At 42.6% G+C, this 21,603-nt stretch overlaps 1 protein-coding gene across 1 annotated transcript in view; it reads right to left on the bottom strand.

Annotated features, from left to right (window-relative positions):
* Positions 1 to 21,603, bottom strand: part of SLIT3 (slit guidance ligand 3) — a 606,956-nt gene that overhangs the window by 351,491 nt on the left and 233,862 nt on the right. The window lies entirely within an intron of this gene.

Below are 21,603 nucleotides of genomic sequence, written 5' to 3' on the forward strand. Positions count from 1 at the left end.
ACAGCCCATGTTCCTTCTGCTGTACCACATGAATTCGGTGATGTCATGGGTAGCTATGTCTTAGTCAAATCACAGAGGGCACTAAGAGGATGGGTGTGTTCCTACCACGACTTCTAAGCAAAAATGGTTGTAAAAAAATCACCAGTGGGCTGGTCGAGGTAGATTTCCAGGGAGAGCAAGTCTACTAATGAGCTTCTAGGAAGTTTGTTCTTTAAGAGAAAGGCAGAGAGAAGAGACGGCCCCTTCTTTTGCTGGACTGAAGCATCAGGACATGATGGCTGGGATGTCCTATAGCCATCTAAGACCCAATTGGAGGATGGTGTCAACACACTGAGGAAGGCAGAGCACCAAGAGAGCCATGGAGAAGCAGAGCAGGGGCCCTATCATCCTGCCCCTGGGGTATCTCCCACCTACAGACTTCTATCATGTGAACTACAGATGTCCCCTGCGAACCAAAAGTAGAGCATTCCTAAGAAACCTTTTGTAAATCGAAGTGGAACACAGCAAGGAAGCGGTCACCATTTTGTAAAAGCAAAACTCCTCTTTGAATTTCATTTTCTTAGCAAAAACAAGTATGAACGCAGGTCTTTCGTTAAAGGGATGTGGTGTAAAGTTCTTCTAGAGAACAGGGAAACCTGTGCACATTCCCTTACTAAAACTAATTTGAATGGGGGTTGCTCTGTTACTTGCAGCCAGAGACACCTGCCTGATACAACCTCCTCACATAATAATATCACTGAGCTACACTGCTCCTTTTAATTCAAGCCAATGTCTGATTCATAATGTCAAACCAAAATGTGAAGGAAACTATCATCTAGTTTATGGCGGCAACACACATTTTTCAAATCACCCTTTGAAATGAAATTTAGATGCCTTGAAGGGACCATAAGAGTTTAACTTAGAAATAAAGAAAAAAAAGAAAGAAAAGAAAAAAGAAATAAAAGAAAACCCACAGTATGTAATGTAATTCCTACTGACTACATGCAGGGTTTAGTCCAACTTTCAGGATACAGTACCTCAAGGCATGTGCAATCACAGCCCGTCAGCTCTGTTTAGGAATTCCCCTGCTCCTTCTTGAGTGTTTACACAACTTTAATACTTTTCTATATTGGCTCAGTAAAGCATTTTTCTATTGAGATGGCATTGTTCATCTGTATTTATCCCACAGTGAGAAGCCTGAGCTATCTTAACAGTCCATTTTGGTAACTGTAAAGCTGATAAATTGTGTATAAACAGATCAAATATTTTTCAGAAAATAAAACTGGAAAGAAGAGGACTTTGCTTCAACCATTGAAGACAGTCTTGCATATTTAGAGATTAAGGCTGAGGTGTGGGTTTCTTCTTTCAGCTAAACCCTCATCCCCCCTGCCCATGACAACTTAATTTCCTGTCCTCTTTGGGAGACAGACGGATGAATATTTAGTGTAGAACATGACTGTGATTAAGCTTCCAAATGTATCTTCATCTGGATTCCAGCTGGTGTGGCATCTCAATTACTCCTCTATCCCCCTATGGAACCATCTTATTGATGTAGTAAGCTTTGCATGATGGCACTGGATTAAAAATCTCCCAGGACTCTCCAAAACTTCTGACCTCAATCAATTATCCCTTAATAAAGGGGGGGGGGGAGAGGTCTTGTGCATACATTATGACCTGAAGAATCCCACCAATAGGCATCCTACCATTGCTGCTTAGCTACTAATCTCAGAGGATGGAAATCTTTCTTATAGCTGGCTCCCTTCTCCTGCTCCTCACCTCTACAAAGGATGGTGCATTAATGTGAGGCTCACAAACTGATGGAGGTGGTGATTAACAGATGTACCGTCAATACAACATGAAAAAGGGTGTAAAACCTTCAGCTGCCCACAGTTTCTTTACTGGACCAATATTCCATATTTGTCACTCTTCCCATGATTCTTGGTATCATTATGCCCAAACTAAATTACAGAAGTACTGAATCATTCTCTGAATCAATTATAAATATCTTGGCTAAGCACATATTATTTTTCAGTATCATTTCTTTTGAGAAGAAACCCCAACTAATTTACATGGCACTTATATTCATTTACTCGTTTATTCATTCATTCAACATTTACTGAGCTGAGTGTAGGCTGTGTGCTCAGCACTGGGCATGATCTTCAAACAAGACAGACATAGAACAAATTCCTTGTTCTTAGGGAACATAGTATAGTGGGGGTGACAGACATGCACATGGGTAATAACAACTGAGTGTGAACAATGCCAGAAGGAACAAAGTACCAGAAAATGTGTGGATACACAGGAGTGGCATCTACCTCAGACTCAGAAGGATATGCAGGGAAGGCTTTTTTTTTTTTTTTTTTTCTTATCCATTAAACTTGCAGTGGTCTCAGCACTTAGATCAAGTCTTCTAAACCATAGAACTATGATGGGCCTGCCCTCCCTCCCTTCCTACTTTCCTTCCTTCCTATAAAAGTAAATGTCAGGCATGCTTCAATTCTTGAGCTTACAAGCTAGTGAAATAGACATATTTATAAAATGTTGGGAAAGAAGGTAGGTAAAAAGATACTTTCTATTTTTCATGCCATGAATATATATATTACTTGATGAATGGCTATGGATGATTAAATGCTATACCCAATATTGCAGACAGTATGGTTGCTACAGGACTTCAGAGAATGGGGGCAATCTGTGTGGAGTTGAGTATTTGGAAGATACTTCTGAAAATCAGGAGGCAGAGTTTGCTCTCTAAGATAGGCTAACAATAAAGTAAGTGCTTTCTACTTCTATTAGACAAGACCCTCATTTCCAGCAACCAGACTTATGAGGACATAACCTCTTAGGAACCCAAGTGGGTTCGTAAAGAGTCTTAGAATCCTTCCTGGGATGAAAAGGAAAAAAATAAGCAATGGATCTCATCCCTTATTCAAATCTTGCAGTTCTAAGGAAGGCACTTTTCTCCAAGAAGGAAGCTTGCCTCTCCCACTTGCCTTTTTGACTTAACGGCTGTGTGTACATTGCTGGCATGTGACATATGCAAGAAAAATGAAAGACAGAGGAAGAATATTTGGTAGCAAAGTGAGATAGGACAGTTTATAGGGCCTATTGGAGAATTTTCAAACTCTCCAGAATCATTCTTCCAGTGACCAAGGAGAAAACAGAGCCCCTCAAATACCTCCATATGGAGATGCTTAAAACAAATCACACTACATACTAAAGAAAAAATCCTCAGAAACAAGGAGAGGCTGGGACGGTAGCCTGAAGCACTATGAACTCATGAAAAATTAATTCAGTCCTCAAAGTCAGCAACAGTAAAGACTGTTCTACATAACAAAAGGTTCTCAGTCACATTATTAAAACACTGCTTTGGAGTGACCAATTAATTTAAAAGGCGCCACTCTCTGCGTTAGAAGTTATCAAAGGCAGATGTGCTAAAAGGGTCCTCTATCAAATCCGGTGTCCATCTGCTCTCCCAGCGTTATAATTGAGATCCTTATTATGGTTTGAGCACTTTGCTTTCCTTTTAACCAAAACATCTTTGTGAGATTTCCCTTAAAAGCCCAATGGAGAACAAGATTAGTGAAATTGGTCTTTTTCTCCCAGGACCCAGTACCTCCTTCAATCCATAGACCCTGGGTTCTCACACTCCGTCTAATCACATCAAGGGTGGGGCAGGGTGTTTGTCTGCCACACCAGCATTTGCCAACACAAGAATCATACGGTGATATTTTTCAATCAGAGGCAGGAGATGGGGCCTTAAGATTCTGAACAGGTATGTCGTATTTTAAAAAATCCTGGTATTAGAAAAATAAAATGCATATAAACCTGATAAAACCTAAAGTGATTCATCCATTAACAAAGGAGGACTCACCATGGGGTTCCTTAAAAATCAGTTTCCCAATTTCGTTAATATGTTTCATTGTCCACACAACAAAAATAAAAAACTATTTACTTGTACCATTTCTGGAACACACCTATTATTTAAATGTACTACTGCTACTAATGGCTTCCTTTTAGTCAATGCCTGATACTCATGTGACTGTGTCTGGGCTGACACTTTACATAAGTAATCTCATTTAATTCTCAAAACAGCCCGGTAACCTATATATCAGAATCTCATTTTATACTAAAGAAAAGTGACATGCCCAAGGTCATACAGCCAGAGCAGACCTGGGATTGAAAGCAAAGTCTGTTTTTTACTTTGTCTTTCACTATTCTGATAGGAATCAGACTGAACTAAAACCTCATTATATGGACGGTTGAGACACATGACTATTTAAATATACTAGAAAAGTTTGAGCTATAAAATATGCACAGATTACCTACAAGTATACACAATGAGTTGGTGATTTCACTGGTTGCTGGAGATCCTTCAGGATGGACTTACTTTAATGATAAGAGCAATTTATAAGTCATAAGCCCAACACAGAGAGGTAATAGGAACACACAACTAAAACACATGAAAATACTCTGTTCCCTGAAGTTGGTTTTGTATAGCTTGATAATAAGCATATTAAAATCTCTTTTGAAGACGCTTTACACTAGCTACATTTGAGCTGGTGTTATGTTCAAACACAGATTCTTGAATAGTAAGCCTTGACGTGATTATGCTTAGCTTTTAATTTCTTCCAAACCAAAGTTGTATATTTCCTTAACCCTTTGGTTTAGAAATAAAGAGAAGCATGTGAAAACAATGAGTTCCTTCTCTCTCCATTTGCCCGGGGAGGGGAAGGTGGCTGATTTAATGGGGAGTAGCTATCTCGGTTTATCAAATTCAGGTCTTAAAATTAGCAAGGAACAGGAATAAAAGGGAGCTTGGTCTTTAGAATGCATGTGTATTGGGGGCTCAAGATTGGAATTATGCAGATTCTGGCCAAGTTAACATTATGAATGATGTAACTATGAGAGATAAAAAACATTAAAAACTGTCCATCATTTTTCTTTTTGTTCTAGGAAAAATTCTGGATCTTTGATAGGATAGCTATGGGTAAAGAGAAGTAGAAAAAGCTTAGACTGACGAAATTAAGATGAAGAAGAAAAGAGATCACTTCATATCCAGTAGGCAATAGGGTGGCTACACTTAAAGAAAAAAAAGAACAATAATAAATGTTGGGAAGGATGTGGAGACAGTGGTACTCTCATACACTGTTGGTATGAATATGAATGACAAGCCACTGTAGAAGACAGTTTTGAAGTTCCTGAAAAAGCTAAACACAGAATTAACATACATGGCCTAGTAACTCCTGAGTACATACCCAAGACAGTTAAAAACATATATCCATACAAACACTTACATGTGAATGTTCATTAGCAGCAGTATCATATAGCCAAAAGGTAGAAACAATGCAAATGCCCATTAGCTGATGGCTGGATAAACAAAACACAGTCTATACAAATAATGGAATGTTACCCAGCCATAAAAAAGGAATGCAGTACTGTTACATGCTTCCAGCATGAATGAATCTTGGCAGTATGACGCTAGGCAAAAGAAGTTAGACATAAAAGGGTACCCAGTGCGTGATTCTATTTATGTGGAATGCCCAGAAAAGACAAATCTATAGGGACAAAAAGTAGATTAGTGGTTGCCAGGGCTTCTGGGAGGGAGAGAGACTGCTAATGTGTAGCAGGTTGCTTTTAGGAGAGATGGAAATGCTGTGGGATTAGATAGTGGTCATGGTTGTACAATATAGTAAATATACTAAAACTTGAAGTATATATTTTAAAAAGATGGTGAATAGTATGTTCTTTGAATTGTTATCTCAAGGGGGAAAAAAGGGCAAAGATTTTCTGGAACGAGAAGGGCCCCCAACAGTGGTGCTTTACCGTCTTTCAATTCAATAGGGCTGAAGAACCAGCTCTGTGTTCTGGACCCAGAAAAGGAGACTAGTTACTGCTGCATTTTTGGAGCATCACAATAGCACTAAGCATAGGCTTCCTTAGCTCTGTATTATGTTTATCTTCTCCAGAGAACTAGCCCCTGTCCATCACAGCATGGGGAGGACCCCTCCATGGTTCAGAGCTGCTCTCGGGCAAGGCATCTGCAGAGATGCTGGGTCATACTAAGGCCTTGGTGGCGGCACTGGTTTACAGTGTCCTCCACGTGAGGGGTCTGAAGCAGCTGCAGCTGCATGCGATGGTCAGGTTCTCCCTGAGGAAGAGTCCCTGAGGGCAGTGCATTTTATTTCCAAGAATTTCAAGTATTCAGCAGCAGTGGGTGTTGGTAAAATGTTAAGGCGCCAGATTTAGGTTTCAGACTATTTCTGACAGCAGCAAAAGATGAGAATGCATTCCTATGTGCCTAGTCATGCTACGCAGACCTAAATTTGAAATAGGGGTCAGGGGTGAGGTAGTATCTGGAGAAGGTGACTCCTGTAGGCTGGACCCAGTGGAGCTGCAGGATTGCTGAAGACCTCAAATGTGGAGGCTGGGCACAGCGACACTTGCTTCTTCCTCACTCTCTCACCCCTAGGAAAGGCCTCTCGACTGCTGCCTGACAGGCAGCAAAAGAGAACTTCCATTAATATCACTTCTAAGACTTTCTCCAAATATGGTCTATGTAGAATAAAATGGGCTGAGATGAAGTAATCTACTTCCTAGAAGAACTGATTTTCCGAGACCTGGGCACACCTCTCCATACCTTCAAGAACACTGAGTAGCACACAGTAGTTATTCAATGAGTATTCACTGAATGGAGTGAATGAATGAATGAATGAAGTGTATTCATTAAGCATTTACTATGTGCTAGGTACTTTACTAAGTTTTAAATTCATTATCACATTATAAAGGCACAGAGGTATTAAGTGATTTGCCTGAAGTAATACGACTTGTAAATAGTAGAGAATTCAGGATCCAGACAACAGCAAGCCAGGTCTTAACTTCCTATAGGAAGCATTTTCTGTTTCACCATGGCAAGGGGACCATAGTCTATGCTCCCACAGCAGCCTGCAATTACCCCCACCCTAGCATCTACATTCTTAAGGTATGTAAATTTATGCTCACTTTTCTATCATCTCCCCCACTATACTATGAGTTTCTAGATGCAGGGATTGACTGTGTTTGTTCATGGCTGTATCCCGAGGGACACACAAGTACAATACTTAGTATGTCACTCAATATAGACATATTGAATTAACGAATGAACATAACTTCAGAGGGAGCTGTATAGCCTGAATAGAGAATGCAGAGTATTCTGGATTCTCCCACTATCCAGAAGGCAAAGAAGCAGAAGGCAGTATGTGGAGGGAGATCCCTTCCCCCACTAAGGTGTCCTGTTTGTGTGCTTAGCTACAGGTAAAGGTATTGCCTAGAGGGACTGTAACTAGCCAGGGATCTCACAGCAAATTAGGGGGCACCAGGGTCTGGCAGTGGAACATCTGTACAGCACATTGTGAGCGCCAGATGAAAGGCATGCATAGAAAAGCAAAGATCACAGCACCATTTTTTGCAGAAATGAAACATTCCTAAATTAATACAAGAAGGGAGGTAAGGCTCCCAGAATCCGATACACTGCAGAAGATACTGGTTCCCTTTGACACTGCTTTAAAGTAACTAGGTAAGTAGGTAAAATAAGGCACAAGAGAGAGAAATAAGTCTCTTTTGTATATTTGAAACTTCTCCAGACCCACAATCTCCCAGGTATATTCTGGGCAGAGCAGGGCTGAGAGGTGGACTGCACATTGAAGAAAGCCATGAGAGGGCTGGGAATCACTTTCTTTTCCCTCTTTACCAAAAATCCATTCTTGTGAGCACCAGAATCTATCCAGAGGAACACAACAGTGCCCCCCAGCCACTCGGGAAGGGAGGCTCATTCTTATCTCTCCATCTCTCTCCATCACTAAGCCCTGTTCTTGCAAGTATTATGAGCCCCATGTGTGTAAAATTAAAAACAAAAGTGATTTCTTCTTAGAGATAATTCACTTGCCCCCCTCGTCTTCTCCATCCTTCCTCAACCCTCTGGCCCCCTCTCCAGGCCCAAACCCCTACTTAGGAGCTGGGTGCCTGTCCCTGACTGCCAAAAACACCATTTGCTTTCTATATTCTAGACTTTGCACAGGGGGCCTACCCCAGCCACAGTCAAGACACACTAATGCTGACATTATTTTTACTGGCAACTTCACTTCTTGAAGGAGGATTCAAGTTCTATATGTAGACTGCAAAAAAACAAAAACAAAAACAAAACACAATGCATAGCTAAACAACAACAACAACAAACCCCACAAAAAAGCAAAAACCAAAAAAACCCCTTCTCTACCTGGATGTCCTGCAGGCATCTCAAACTCAACATGTTGAAAACTGCACTCATGATGACTCCCTGGTCACCACCTCAAGCCACTTATTCATCCTCATACCAGCTGATAATTCTCCCCCCACCTACTGCTTTAGCTGAAGCCCTCAGATTCATTTTCTCCCATACCCCCTCCCCCTTTTCAAATATGTTTCTAAGCCCAATGGATTTTACAACTGGAATGTCTTTTGAATCCAACCCTTTACCTCATCTTGGATATTTTCTGTCCTAACACCACTGGCAACCATCTTTACTGGGGTCTCTGCCTCTAGCATCCTCCAAAGGTGTCCACAGTATGGCTCTGAATTACCTTTACATTAGTCTTAGGACCATCATCTTCCATGATAGCTCCTTCAATCCATTTGGTCTAATCATGTTCCCCTGGATTTGCTGTTTCTCCCCAAATATGTTGTTTTCCTGTTTCCCGGCCTTCCCATACAATGCTGTCTTCTTCTTTGTGGGGATACTTACTACCTCCCCCCCATTCTGTGGCTGCTATTTCTCCTGTGCATAGCAAATGTTCTACGAAGGCCCTCAGCCCACTCTGCCACAAGCATGCACTGTATTGTCACATACTTTTCTAGGTGACCAGCGACTTGAGAGATGGGCAGGTTACAGTCAGGTTAGCACAATGTCTAGTAAGTGGCTGTGTAAGGAAGAAAGGAAAGAAGGAAACAAAATGGAATGAAATGTCAAATTCACTGCTCTCAAGATCTGCATATTGCCTCTAAAATTCATTTTGTTTGTTTCAATGCCCTGCCTGAATGTTTCAATGAACATTCAACGTTCATTCAATGTGAATGAAACTCAAGCCAGAAAGGAGAAGCTGAGAGGACTCAAAACACAGACTTTGCAGCAGACAAGGTTTGAATATTCACACTGTGTTCATGGTGGTCTCTCAGCTCCCTTAACCTCTCAAAGCCTTAGTTTCTTTATTCTTAAACAGAGTCATCAGCTGGGTTATGGAGTTGCCTTAACCTTTGACCAACGTGATACGGTATAAACATTCCTATAAGAGAACCAGCCATTTGGTAAGCATTCAATGAATGACAATTTTTATTATTATTCCTTATTAATGTCCTTAGTGATCTTTCACTGAATACAGCTCTTCAAGCTATAAAATACTCTCTGCCTTAGTGAAGCTGGTAGTCCAGTGGGGGTGACAGACGAGGTGATACAATGAAAAGGAGAAGGATTTTCTTAACCAGATTTATCAGAATTCAAACATCACAGATATTGTTGTTTGAAGCAAGAGTTATTTAGCTTGCCTACAGACTTCCTCCAGTGTTGCTGCCAAGGACTCAAAATTGTTTGTACTTTTGAGTCTTTGAGTACAAAAAGCAAAGTCAGATCCAGGTTCTGAGTTCCAGATCTGAATAACAGTAATGCAAGTTAAATGCCATAGTATTTTTGCTTCAGATAATAATAGCCACATTCAGTTGTTATAGTGACTGCCTCTACCTCATCTCTGCAGGTGGCATGGGATTTCTCTGGAAGGAATCACAATCTGGTAAGGGAAACCCAGCTCCCTTGCCCCACTGGTTCATCTGCTCAGAAAAACCCTCCACTTAATTAAGATACTTTTCTTAAAATGTGGAGTTCCAGATTAGACTGAGCAAAGAACAGGCCAGAGCTGGGGCCCTTGGGAGTCAATGGACATCATGACCAGCATAGTGCTGGACCTTCAATGGATGACTGAAAACCCAGCTTCAACAGAGACAACAGTCAGGCAGGTGTCTCATGAAGCCAACCACTTGTCAGGGGCCACTGAGGGTGGCTATGACAGGTGAAGTCATTTTACATGTTTGTCAACATCTGCATCACAGAAGCTTTCTCAAATTATAGGCAAGTGTTTGGAGTTGGGAAAAAATATATTGGCCCCAATATGCAAAAAAGTATGAAATCAAATATAAGAAGCAAAATTATATACAAAGTGCTTTAAATGGAAGCATCAGAAGTACTTACTTCCCTCCAGGAAGTCTGGTGTAGGGTTCTGGACTCCCTGCAGGAAGCTAGGAAGTTTCTCACTGTCTGGAGATTTATTGTAGTGGTAAGAGGAAGTGACATTAAGACATAGAAACTGGCATTTGGGGTTGAGAAATGATAGCCAATACACTTGAATCTGTTACACACAACTAACATTCAGAAATGGGTGAAAGAGAAACAAAAGTAAAGTGTCCTGCAGCTCCTAGGGTGGGTTTGTGGTATTGTTTTTACTTGTTATGGTTGGTTCCATTTTGGTCAAGAAATACTGCTGCCAATTGTTTCATCTGCACCAGGGAGATGGCAGTCTGCAAAGTCAGACTTAGACACTGGTTCCCCAGCATAGTTGAGCCATTTTTTCTTTCTTGGCTGTCTCCTTCCTCTCTATTTCTCCTCTGAGTAAATGACATGGCTCCAGAATGACAGAAAAAGAGAAGGAATGTGTCAGGTGACTACTTTCTCCAGTCAGTAGAGTGAAATTAACACAACAGCTGACCTGCGTTTGCGGGACCATGCTGCTTGCTGTCAAGGGCTCTTGTGCCATTCTTCTCGCTTATTGCCCAAGCCAACTGAAGGAGGGGCACTCAACAGTTAGGGATGCAGGGCTCGATCTCCTTACATACAAATCCTCAGTCCACCAACTCTTTCTTCTGAGTAAACACTGAGCGTTGTCAGTTAGCCTATGTTGTTTGTCCAAAACAAAATCTCATCTCATTTTCCTCTAATCTCACCTTATCCAGTCTATCCATCCATCTGTCTGTCCCTCCATCCAATAATGATTCTCTCTGCCCAGCTTTCTGAGCACAAAGTTGGCCCACGTTTCTTTGAAATTATTGGGTCTGTGCCCAGAGAATTCATTCATTCAACAAATTTCCAATCAGTATCTATGACATTCCAAGCACTGTGCTAGGCTATTGGAATGTAGTGATCAGCCAGACCAACACTGTGTCTGCCATACTGAAATTTATAGTCAAATAAAATGGTGATCAATGTGAGGATTTGCCTAACCACTGCTCCTTTTGAACTGGATACTCTGAAGCCTATAAGCACTTTTTTTTTGTAACCATATAATACTGTTCACATTGAGCTTGCTGCCAACTATAACACTTAGATTTCCTTCTTGACAAGAAGGAATACACATGGAGAGAAGGGGATGCCACAGGTATCATGGCCAGATCACACCCACCCCTTCTAGAAGCTTCCATGTACCTGGCACATAATAGGCAGAAGTATGTGTTGAATGAATTTGTTGGCTTTACTTGTTTTCTTTCATATTTAGGTTCAACATCATTCCAGCCCTCTGCTATCTTTATAGAGCCTGATTTGTTATTTAACATAACCTCTCTGATTTGCTTTTTGTTTTTAATCTGAGAATATCACCAGAAAACCTTCAAGATCTGCATCCAAAAGATGGAAAGCTGAGATATGACTGTACCAGAAAATTCACGTCAACTTCTAAACTTGTCAGAAGTAATCAAGAGTAGATTTTGTGGGTCCTTCAGAACTGGAAAGGGAAAGGAAATCAAAATCCAAGGTATCAATTTAGATTCACAAAAAATAGAAAAGAAGGAAAAGGAAAGCCAACAGAATTAACACTAGTTTGATTCAAAAATAAATTGCCATTTTTTTGTTTTTTATTTCTAGCTTTTTTTTTTTTTCCCCCTGCACAAGACACTGTGGGACTGTATATAAAAGAGTAAATCAGAGCTGTGGGTGCTGAATCTCAATTCTCTATTTAAGTTTCCTCCTGCCCAGGAGTGACTCCAAGAAGGAAATGAATTCTCAGTGGGGGACCCTGTAGCTGATTAGCTTTTACCTTCCAGAGGAGATGTCAATCATGTTAATTGGAATCAATAGACAGCTGTTCAGGGGCCCAGGATAATTAAGCAAGTCATAAAGGGTAGAATTAGAGTTCCCTTTAAAAATTAAAAGGGATCCCACTGTTTGCTAACATTTTAAGCCACTTTGGCTACCTAAGACCTATTCTGATTTAAACTCACTGATCAAAGAGAGGCCAACTTTTGTGTGGGGGAAGGAAAGCATATGCTTATCCGGTGGGAAAAGAGGCAAATCCAGGCTTCAGAAGTGAACTTCCACCACATTCCAAGGGGAATCTAAATTTGTTGGGTTTAAGCTGAAGAGCCAGATTGTTCTACAGAACTGGAAAGAGAGAGAGAAAGAGAGAGAGAGAGAGGAAGGGAGGGAGGGAGTCGTAGAAAGAGAGGAAGCATGCACACTAGCCCTCTGGATTCTTGTCCATTTCAAGTTTGCACACTCTGGTGTCCCCTGACAAACCTACAGAATCCATAGTCTGTGACCCAGGTCTCCCTGGAGAGCAGCACAGGGAAAACTTCACAGGAGAAGAAGGAAAGAAGACATACTGACAGCAAGTTACAATAACCGGACATCCCCAGCCCCCTTCAAAAAGATGCTCCCCCTGCCAGAGAACCTCTTCACAGAAATCCATGTGCATTTTTATGCCCCCTTTAAAACTTGAAAGGGAGCTCACATACCACCACTAACCTCCCCCCCTTAGCCCCCCACACACATTTGCTTAAAGACAGAGAGGGCTCCTTCACCCACATGGCAACATGAAAAGAAAATGAAATTCTGTCCCAGGGCTTGTGATTTTTTTTCTTCCTTTTCCTGAGTCAATGAATGCCAGATGTTCTCAACAAAACATCTTCATATCTTCAGGATAGCCTGCAAGAATACTATTTATTATTGCTTAGGGGTCAAGAGGCCACAATAGATTTATAAGAAGGCTGTGGTCACTCTTTGTGTCTCTTATACTTAGGTGATATATGTGGCAAGAGTCACAGACAGCTCTTCTTTCTACATAATTTACTTCTTCAGGGCCAATTAGCTGGGTCAGATTAAGAGCAGAGGTGGTTTCCCAGCCTTAGGCAACAGAAAGCTTGTCAAGGCCAGCTAAGCCATCCAAGACTTTCCAAATGTCAGAAGAGTAAGAGGGAGGGAAAATGTCCAGAAGAATACAGAGTGTGAAGGCCAGTAAGCCTGTCTGTCAACAATCTGTATAATGTGGTAGGTCACAGACCCTTTGGCCTTGACCCGGTAATGTCTCAGTCCCAATAAGCCATCACTTTTGAGGTCTTCCAAGGTTGAATTGGGTTCTAAGTAGAAGGAAGGCAAATTTCATTCCACACCCACCATCCAAGCTTCCTCTCAGACCACTGCTGAAATACCTCATCATTGCCTCTGTCTGGTGTCTACAAATTCAATCAGCCTTTTCATGGGGATCACCCACCTACCTCTGCCCCACTCTGTTTCAAAGCATAAACGGGTGTTGCACAGAACAACCACCTCCAGGTACACATGCTAAAAGGCACGGATGCCCATGGGAAAGAGGGTTGTGTTTGGTTTGGACATCAAAGAGGCTTGGCAATAGTCACCGGATGAACCATGTCAGAACAAGACCCTGGATGACTGGGGCCAAAGCAAAAGGTGCTATACCTGTAGAGTCTGCTGTTTCCTGTGCATGTGAATGCTCTTCTCAAGTAAGCTCTGGGATAAGAGTTGGCCTCCCTTCCCTAAGGTTTCCCAACCAAACAAGACACTATTGATTTCAGCCTGGCTACCGAATGAATGAAGGGTCAATGGATTAGGCTGGGAAAACAGGTTTCTTCCTTTTCCTCCAGAAGGAAAACCCAGGTTGTGTCTGTGGCTCTAGTGTTTAAGAAATCAATTGAATTCAGTAATTTGATTTCCATTTTAGCTTCTAGTCTGAATTTTGAGAAAGGTAACATTCCTTCTTGCTTTCCTCATACAGTTACCTTTTTTTTTTTTTTTTTTTTTGGCCATTTCTTCCTCTCTAGGGAAGTCCTTTGGGCTACTAAGATTACATTGGATAATGGGCTAAATATTTGAAGAAGAAAAACAGAGATCTTGTGTTCTACACACTGTATGATGTATTCTATATTTTAATGTATGGCTCCACACTCCACCTAATCACGTAAACCAAAAAACGTGGGAATCTTTCTAGGTTACCACCTCTCCTTCTAACTTTCATATTCATTTAGCTTCTAAGACTTATTGAATCCATTTCTATTCAGCTCCGGAATTTTCCCCTTCTTTCCATTTACTCCCTATTTTGAGTTAAATTATGTTCCCCCAAAAGATATGCTGAAATCCAAACTTCTGTACTATGGATCAAATATTTGTGCTCTTCTGCAAAAATCATATGTGTTGAAAACTAATGCCCAATGTGATGGTAACAGGAAGTGGGGCTTTTGGGAGGTATTTAGGCCCTGAGGGTGGAGCCCACATGAATGGGATTAATGCTCTTATAAAAGAGGCTCCCCGGAACTCCCTAGCCCTTTTTCCACCATGAAGGAACAATGAAAAGTTAGCAGTCTGAAATCTGGAGGAGGGCTCTCACCAGACACTGAATATGCCAGTGCTTTGATCTTGGACTTCCCAGCATTTGGAACTGTTAGAAATAAATTTGTTGTTTATAAGCCACCCAGTTTGTGGAATTTTGGTAAAGCAGCCTGAAAGGACTAAGACATCTCAGTTCCTATGAATGTGTCCTTGCTTCAAAATGGAGTCTTTGAGATAGAACTGAGATGAGGTCATTAGTGTGGACCTCAGCCCAACATGACTGGTGTTCTTGCGTAAGAGGAGGGAAACACCATCCAGAGACAAGGATATGCAAAGAAAAGACAGCCATGTGAGGACAGAGACAGAGATTGGGGTGATATAGCCATAAGCCAAAGCACACCTGGGGCCACCAGAAATTGGGAGAGCCAAAGAAGGACCCTCTCCTAGAGACTTCAGAGGGAACATGACATACCAACACCTTGGCTTTGGACCTTTGTCCTCCAGACCGGCTGGCAAATAGTAGGGAAATGGTGAATGTTTGTTGAGCAAAGGCATTTTAAAAAGTGAGTAACTGAATTTCTGGTAACCTTCTCAACTGGTAGTTTCTCAGCTGGTAAAGGAGAATGTCAGGTAGGGGGAGAAAGGAATCAGTCTAGTCAATCAAGATTCCTAAGGATGCCAACCATAAGCCAAATAGCACCCTATGTACTGCACAGAAAATCTCTTTTCTTTCTGGAAACTTCTATTGTAAGCAGATGGATAATGAACTCTAATAAGTTTTCAGATAAAAGTATGTGGTAAAATAAATAAAACAGCATAACCTGTTTTGCCTCAAAGGAGAAATAACATTTGAAATTAGACTTGAATAATGTGCCAAGGTAAAAGCTTGTCACTTGAACAGAGGTTGAGCAAAGGCCCAAAGGACATCCTGACTTGTTCAAGTCAGAGCCAGAAGGCCAGAAGAGGCTTCAGCTTAGGGAGGGTGCTAGGCATAAGTATGAGAAGTCGTCAGAGAAGTAGGCAGTGGTCAAAACATGTAGGACTTTATCAGCCATCATACAAAACTGGGATTTCATTCTAGATACAATGGGCCACCAGTGGAAGCATGCTTGAGCAGAACATGATCAGATGTTGGTTCTCAAAAGGCTGTTCGGGCTTCTCCATAGATATGGATTATACAGGACAGAATAGAGGCTTGTTAGGCAGTTTTCATAGTATTCCAGGTAGGAGCTGTAGGGGGCTTAGAGGAGACAATGGAGCAGGGATGTCCCATCTTTTCTTCCTGTGTAACAGTACTGCGCAGAACGGGGTCTGAGCAGCCTCCAGCACCCTTGCTGTGGGCAGAGGGAGCCTCACTTCCTCCTAAACACAGGGGATAAGGAGAGGGCTCTGACTTGATTCAGGGGCCTTGTGGATTTTTGGTTTCCCAACCAGAAGGGGGATCCAAAAGATTCCTCAATTATTATGCCTGGTTTTATTCCTTCTGCAATCCATTAAATATATATGTTTATACATACTTACATATCCATTTGCTACTGTCCCAAACAAGCTCTGGAGAGACCCAGGGATAACTGATTTGTCTTTTCAATGCCCGTTGTTAAGTTGAGTGATTTCAATATCACATTGCCATCAATACAGGGGTTTGTCTTACAAATTATTAAGTGGTTACAACGCATCGTTGGCCACCTCCCAGACATTCATAGCTGGCAATCTCTTAAAAAAAAAAAAAAAAAAAGATTAAATGAAGCTCACAGTGACTTCAGAATTAACTGCTGGCTTCCAGGATTTTTGCCTATTTGAGGCAGAATTCCTGCCGTTCTTACGGCTGCTGATTTCATGGTTTCCACTTTATAATCACTTTAAGGGACAGGGGAGCAGATTGGTGGAGCTGATGGTGCCCCGTGGCTGACTTCACAACCTCATGGAGGAGATGGGTACCCTAGCAGGGGAAGCAGTGCAGTGTCACAGAAGGGGCAGTCAACCCAGAGTCAAAGCATCCACATGCTCTTCCCAGCTGTGCCAACAACAAGCTGTATGACCCTGGCAGGTCTCTTAACTTCTTAGAGCCTCTGTTTACTCAACTGGAAAATAGGAAAATCTTATCTACCATATTTGTCTTCATTACGACAAAAGCAAGCATGTTATAAGTGAAATGGTGTTGATATTTTAAAAATATTTCCTGATCCATGTCCCCTTTTCTAGTAAATAAGAAAGGAAGCCACATTGAGGTTTCATATTCTGGCAAAGAAAAGAACAGCTACCACCTATAACCCAGGGAAGGTGAGAAGGAGGGTACAGTATAGTGATGAGTTTCCTTCAATGAGGAAAAGAAAAGAATGCTCTTTTGGACAAGATGGGAGAACCTCAGAGGGGCCAAGCCTTGAGGGTACTTGGCAAAGATCGCTGAGCTGAGGCCTGGAGGACAGGTCAAGAACAGTTACCTGAGCTAGACTGAGGAGAGCCTAAATTCAATGGGGCCCTACCCTGTCTTCCCTTTTCCTGGAGGAGACTGCTTTGCCAAGTGCCCTGGTACCAGCATGGGCAGCTAGTGAAGCCTGGAAACACGATATGGTGGGTTTAGGCAGAAAGAGAGTTTTGAGAGTGGAAAAGTGAAAAGTGTCCATGACCTCCCTGTGGAGATGAAGGGTGGAAAGAGGCTGAGGGAACTGGTGGGCCCAATATGAGGTTATCATGTGAAGAAGGGTAAAAGGATCACTTAGCAGAAGCAGAAAGAGGAATACACCAGGGGGCTGGAAGGAAAATATGTCTGAGCCACAGAGAAGATGCACAGAAAGTAGGTGGGGCCCGGCTTCTGAGGTTGGATGGGTTGGGTCATCAAGACTCCCCACTGTGCGAAGAGAAGAGACCACAAGTTTCATCACCCATGGACTCCAGCAACGGATGCCAGAGGCCCAGGATGGGACCAGTGCATGGACCAAGGATCTTGTGTCCACTCCTGCCATTAGAAGAGCTTATATTTCCCTCTATGCCCACAAGAAACTATTTAAGCACAAAGATCCAGTTGCTCTTTTCATTGGAAAGGTAGGGAATTTCTCTCTCCCCTTTCAGCAGGATGAGAGCTTGTGATCACGATCAGATTGGCTACAGAACATAAGTTACCTGGTTGCTTGCCTCGCTGTATAGCAAATCGTAAGATCAGCTCCATTCCATGAGGTATAAAGAGTAGAATTTCCTTCAGTGTCAAATGAGATGAGTATTATTGCAGAAGTAGGGACTGTCCTGTTCATACACGAAACATCTACTCCTTACACTGCTTCTCAAACATTCTGCCTGTCAAAAGAGCTGTCTCTCAGGGGGCTTCTTCCCGAGCCTGTGACATCCACTCCATTACTGTGATGGGGGGCAAATGTGAGTGCATATGTGCTCACAGCCTTCCTCCTCAGCAGCACTCACATGCAGACCTTTTTGTTGCCTGCTTGCTTTTACTGGAGTTCTGGCCAGGGGCACAGACCAGGGGAAGCCATGCAGGTGAGCCTGAGTCACGTGAGAAGGCAGAGTTAGGAAGAAATTAGATCTGAAAGGTAAGAAAGCAGGTCAAGGAGGCCAGAACAGCTCAGGCTACATTTGGAAGAACGTTTGGGGGGAACTGGGGAGCAGGCGGCAGCTGCCTGACATATGAGATATGGAGAGCATTCACAGAAATTCTATTGTGTGACGTGAATGCAATTCTGTGCTGTAACTTTGGAGAAACTGTTTTAAGACTGAGATCCTGGTCATTCTTTTGGGATGCTGGTCTGTGATTCTGTCTGAAGGTTTTTCTATGCTGGGATAGGCTGTGGAGCAACTTGGCTTTCTCTGGATTGCAACGATGTATGAGTCTGTTTCCTACTTTGGTGACACAAGGTATCTCTTGACCTTGGTGAGGGAGCCCTCCTCTATCTTTCACTTTTATGAGATTCAGACAGATCCAGAGGAGAGAGTAGGATGGCCTCAGGTTCTGAAAGTGCGTCTCTCCGGGGAAAGCACTCTCTGCTGCTTCAGAAGGTGGGGCAAAGAAGAGCTTCTGGAATATTCTATGCCAGGAAGCTGCCATCTCAGGTCCCTTTGCACAGACTAAGCACAGTGAGGATGCTGCAATGCAGAGTGAGGAACCCAGGTGCTGGGGAGTTTGCCACAAGAGAAGAAATCTTGTGAGAAACCCTGAATAAGAGGGTTCATTTTAAAGTACAACCCATGAGAGCACTTGCTTTTGTCCCACTGATCACAAGCACATGGCATCCTTTACCTTCTTGGTAGAGAACTCACTGTCAGAATCCTCCTGGCAAATAGAAAGCTGCCATTTCTCCATCTCTGGAGGATCACAGAGATTCTTTGAAGGATACACAATATAATAAAAGCCCCTCTCCTGCTTCCTAGGAGCAGAGTCAGGCAGCTCCCCCTTCACACTTACTTGACAACGGGGATAACAACAGCAATGTTTGTTAAGCACTTACCACCTGATAGTCATTGGACCTGGAATTTCAAAAGCCAGGCATTTCATTATCCATTTAATCTTACAGCAAGCCTGCCTGGTGGCATTTGTTTGAGATGTCAAGTCATATATTTAAGTGGCACTTCCAGAAGTAGAAGGGTAGGGATTTGAACCCAGTGCAGTCTGTCCCAAAGCTGTACACTCTGATCCCCCAACTATACTGAAGAAAATGGGCAGTCCCTGGGCCTGCTTCAGCCCACAGACAGGCTTAGTATGCACAGCACAACATTAAAAACAATTTTTAAAATCAATTGCTAATATTTTAAAGATGGGAGATTTCGTCTTTAAAAATCCAAATTTCTAGCCTGACTTAAAACATGAGAGACCAGAGTATACCAGTCATGCATTACCACAGGGCTCAACAGGTGAGAGCTGGCTGCATTTGGCTGGCTTCTGTCCATTAGGTGATCTGCCTAGCCCTGCAAGTGTGTAAGTTTCTCTAGGTTTGCGTATGGCCTTAAGTTACCACCACCTTGGGTATAACTGCAGCCTGAGCATCCTGGATCAGGACTCTGAGTGTCTCCTGCTCTCTTCTGCATCACATGATGCAGCTCTATCTCCTGCTCCTTGGTGCAGTTCCAGCCTGTGGTTGACCAGAAGCCCCACTGCATGCAGAGAAAAGCCTCCAAAGACACAATGAAAGTGGTACTCACCAGGCTCTGTGAGGCACTGATCCTGGCTGGGTCTGACCCACGGGGCCTGGGCTAAAAATGCAGATGCTGTCCAAGTGCCATTGGGACCCTCCACCTGCCTGCTTATGATGAGCTGCTTGTCTCTCTTAAACGGGAATTGCAGTGGTGCTCAAATGGACTATGGGGTCACAGACACCTGAACTCAAGTCTTGCACAGTCACTTCCTAAGCTTGAACAAATTTGTAACCTCTCTACACCCCAGTTTATTCATCTGCAAATGGGATAGTAGGAGAATCTACCTCACTGGAATGCTGTGAGTATTCAATGAGGGAATTCCTGAGCATGGTGTCTAGAATAAATATTCAATAAACAGAAACAACTCTTATTTTCCCATTATTGTTTCCTTCCTGGATGCCTTAAAGGAATGTTCAGTTCAGCCCAGGGAGGAGAATGCTTTCTTACAATGGGGTGGAGGCTGTGTGTGGCTTCGGTGGTGTCTTTGCAGGACTCTGTCAGCAGTTTGGCCCATGAGGCCAAGGAGAGAAAGACTCTGAACTGATGCTGTTCACATAATGTACATGTGATTGGATGGTGACTGGTGACATGTGTTGGGCTGAACCCCCAGTCTGCTTGCCTTCAGGTCTCTATCTGCTCTGTGTAATTCTCCTCTTACCCATAACTTAGAGGCCCACTTACCTAACCATTCAGCTCTCTACTGTCCACCCTATAGTCCTGGCTATAGAGAATATCCTGTTAAGCACACATGTGAGGGCAGATGGAGAGACACTCCTATGCAGCATTTGGTTCCCTGTTCCATCTCCACCTGACCTTAACTAGGGCTCTTATGGAGTCCCAGACAGAGGCTGGGAAGGCCAAGACTGGCTTCATTTCTGTCACATCAGTCATTGACAATGGAACAAGGAACACTAAGTGTGTGGACTAGGAAGACTTGAAAGTAAGCATAAATAAGATACTGCCAGACCTTCCTGGGAAGATGCTGGAACATCAATCATCTAAGGATCATGACTCATGACACAAGAAACATTCTCCTCAGCTACAGAGCAGTGTCATGATGATAGAATCCTTCTTCACCTCCACCCTCCACCCTCTGGGGTCAGGAAGGTGCCCAGGGAGACTGAGTCTATCCCTCTACTTTGAGGACAATTCATTTTCTGACGGTTCTGAGGACAGTCACTTTCTCGACAGTTCATTTGACATTTGCCAGTCATCCTTCTTGGCAGAATCCTTATTGCTGGAATATAAACCTAGCCAATTTGTTCAGGTCTTACTAAAGCTTTAGGAATCATATTCCTACTCACTGAGTCTATACAGATGTCTAGGGGAAAACTTTGGTAACTGCCTCATCCTTTTCTTTACCTTCATGGTGTAGACAATCACTCACATTTTCGAGTGCCCACCTTGATCCTATACCATCTGCCTCTCCTTTTTCTCTGATTTTATCTGCCTCCACTCCTCCTCCCCTACTCACTGTGTCTTCACCATACCTTACTTTCTTTCTACTCCTTGTCAAGTCTGGCCCCTTCTACTTGCCCTTGCCATCAGTCACAATTATGTTATCCTACTGTGTTTTCTAATTATTTTACAGTTTTTGAAATTATTTCACTTACAGTCTGTCTCTCCCCAAGACACAGAGCAGAGGCCCTGTCTGTGAGTTTTTGTTACCTGTGAGTCCCCTGACAGAGTCGGGGCCCCGTAAGGTGTTATTGTTGCAACCATTATACCATTAATGTCCCCTTCCTGCCTGACCCGTATAGAGAAGTTCTTTTTTTTTTTATTTTTTTAATTTTTTTTTTTAATGTTTTATTTATTTCTAGGAGAGAGAGAGAGACAGCGTGAGCAGGGGAGGGTCAGAGAGAGAGGGAGTCACAGAC

This window comes from Hyaena hyaena, unplaced genomic scaffold (genome assembly GCF_003009895.1).
Source record: "Hyaena hyaena isolate Hyena2069 unplaced genomic scaffold, ASM300989v1 scaffold_300, whole genome shotgun sequence".
Lineage (NCBI taxonomy): Eukaryota > Metazoa > Chordata > Mammalia > Carnivora > Hyaenidae > Hyaena > Hyaena hyaena.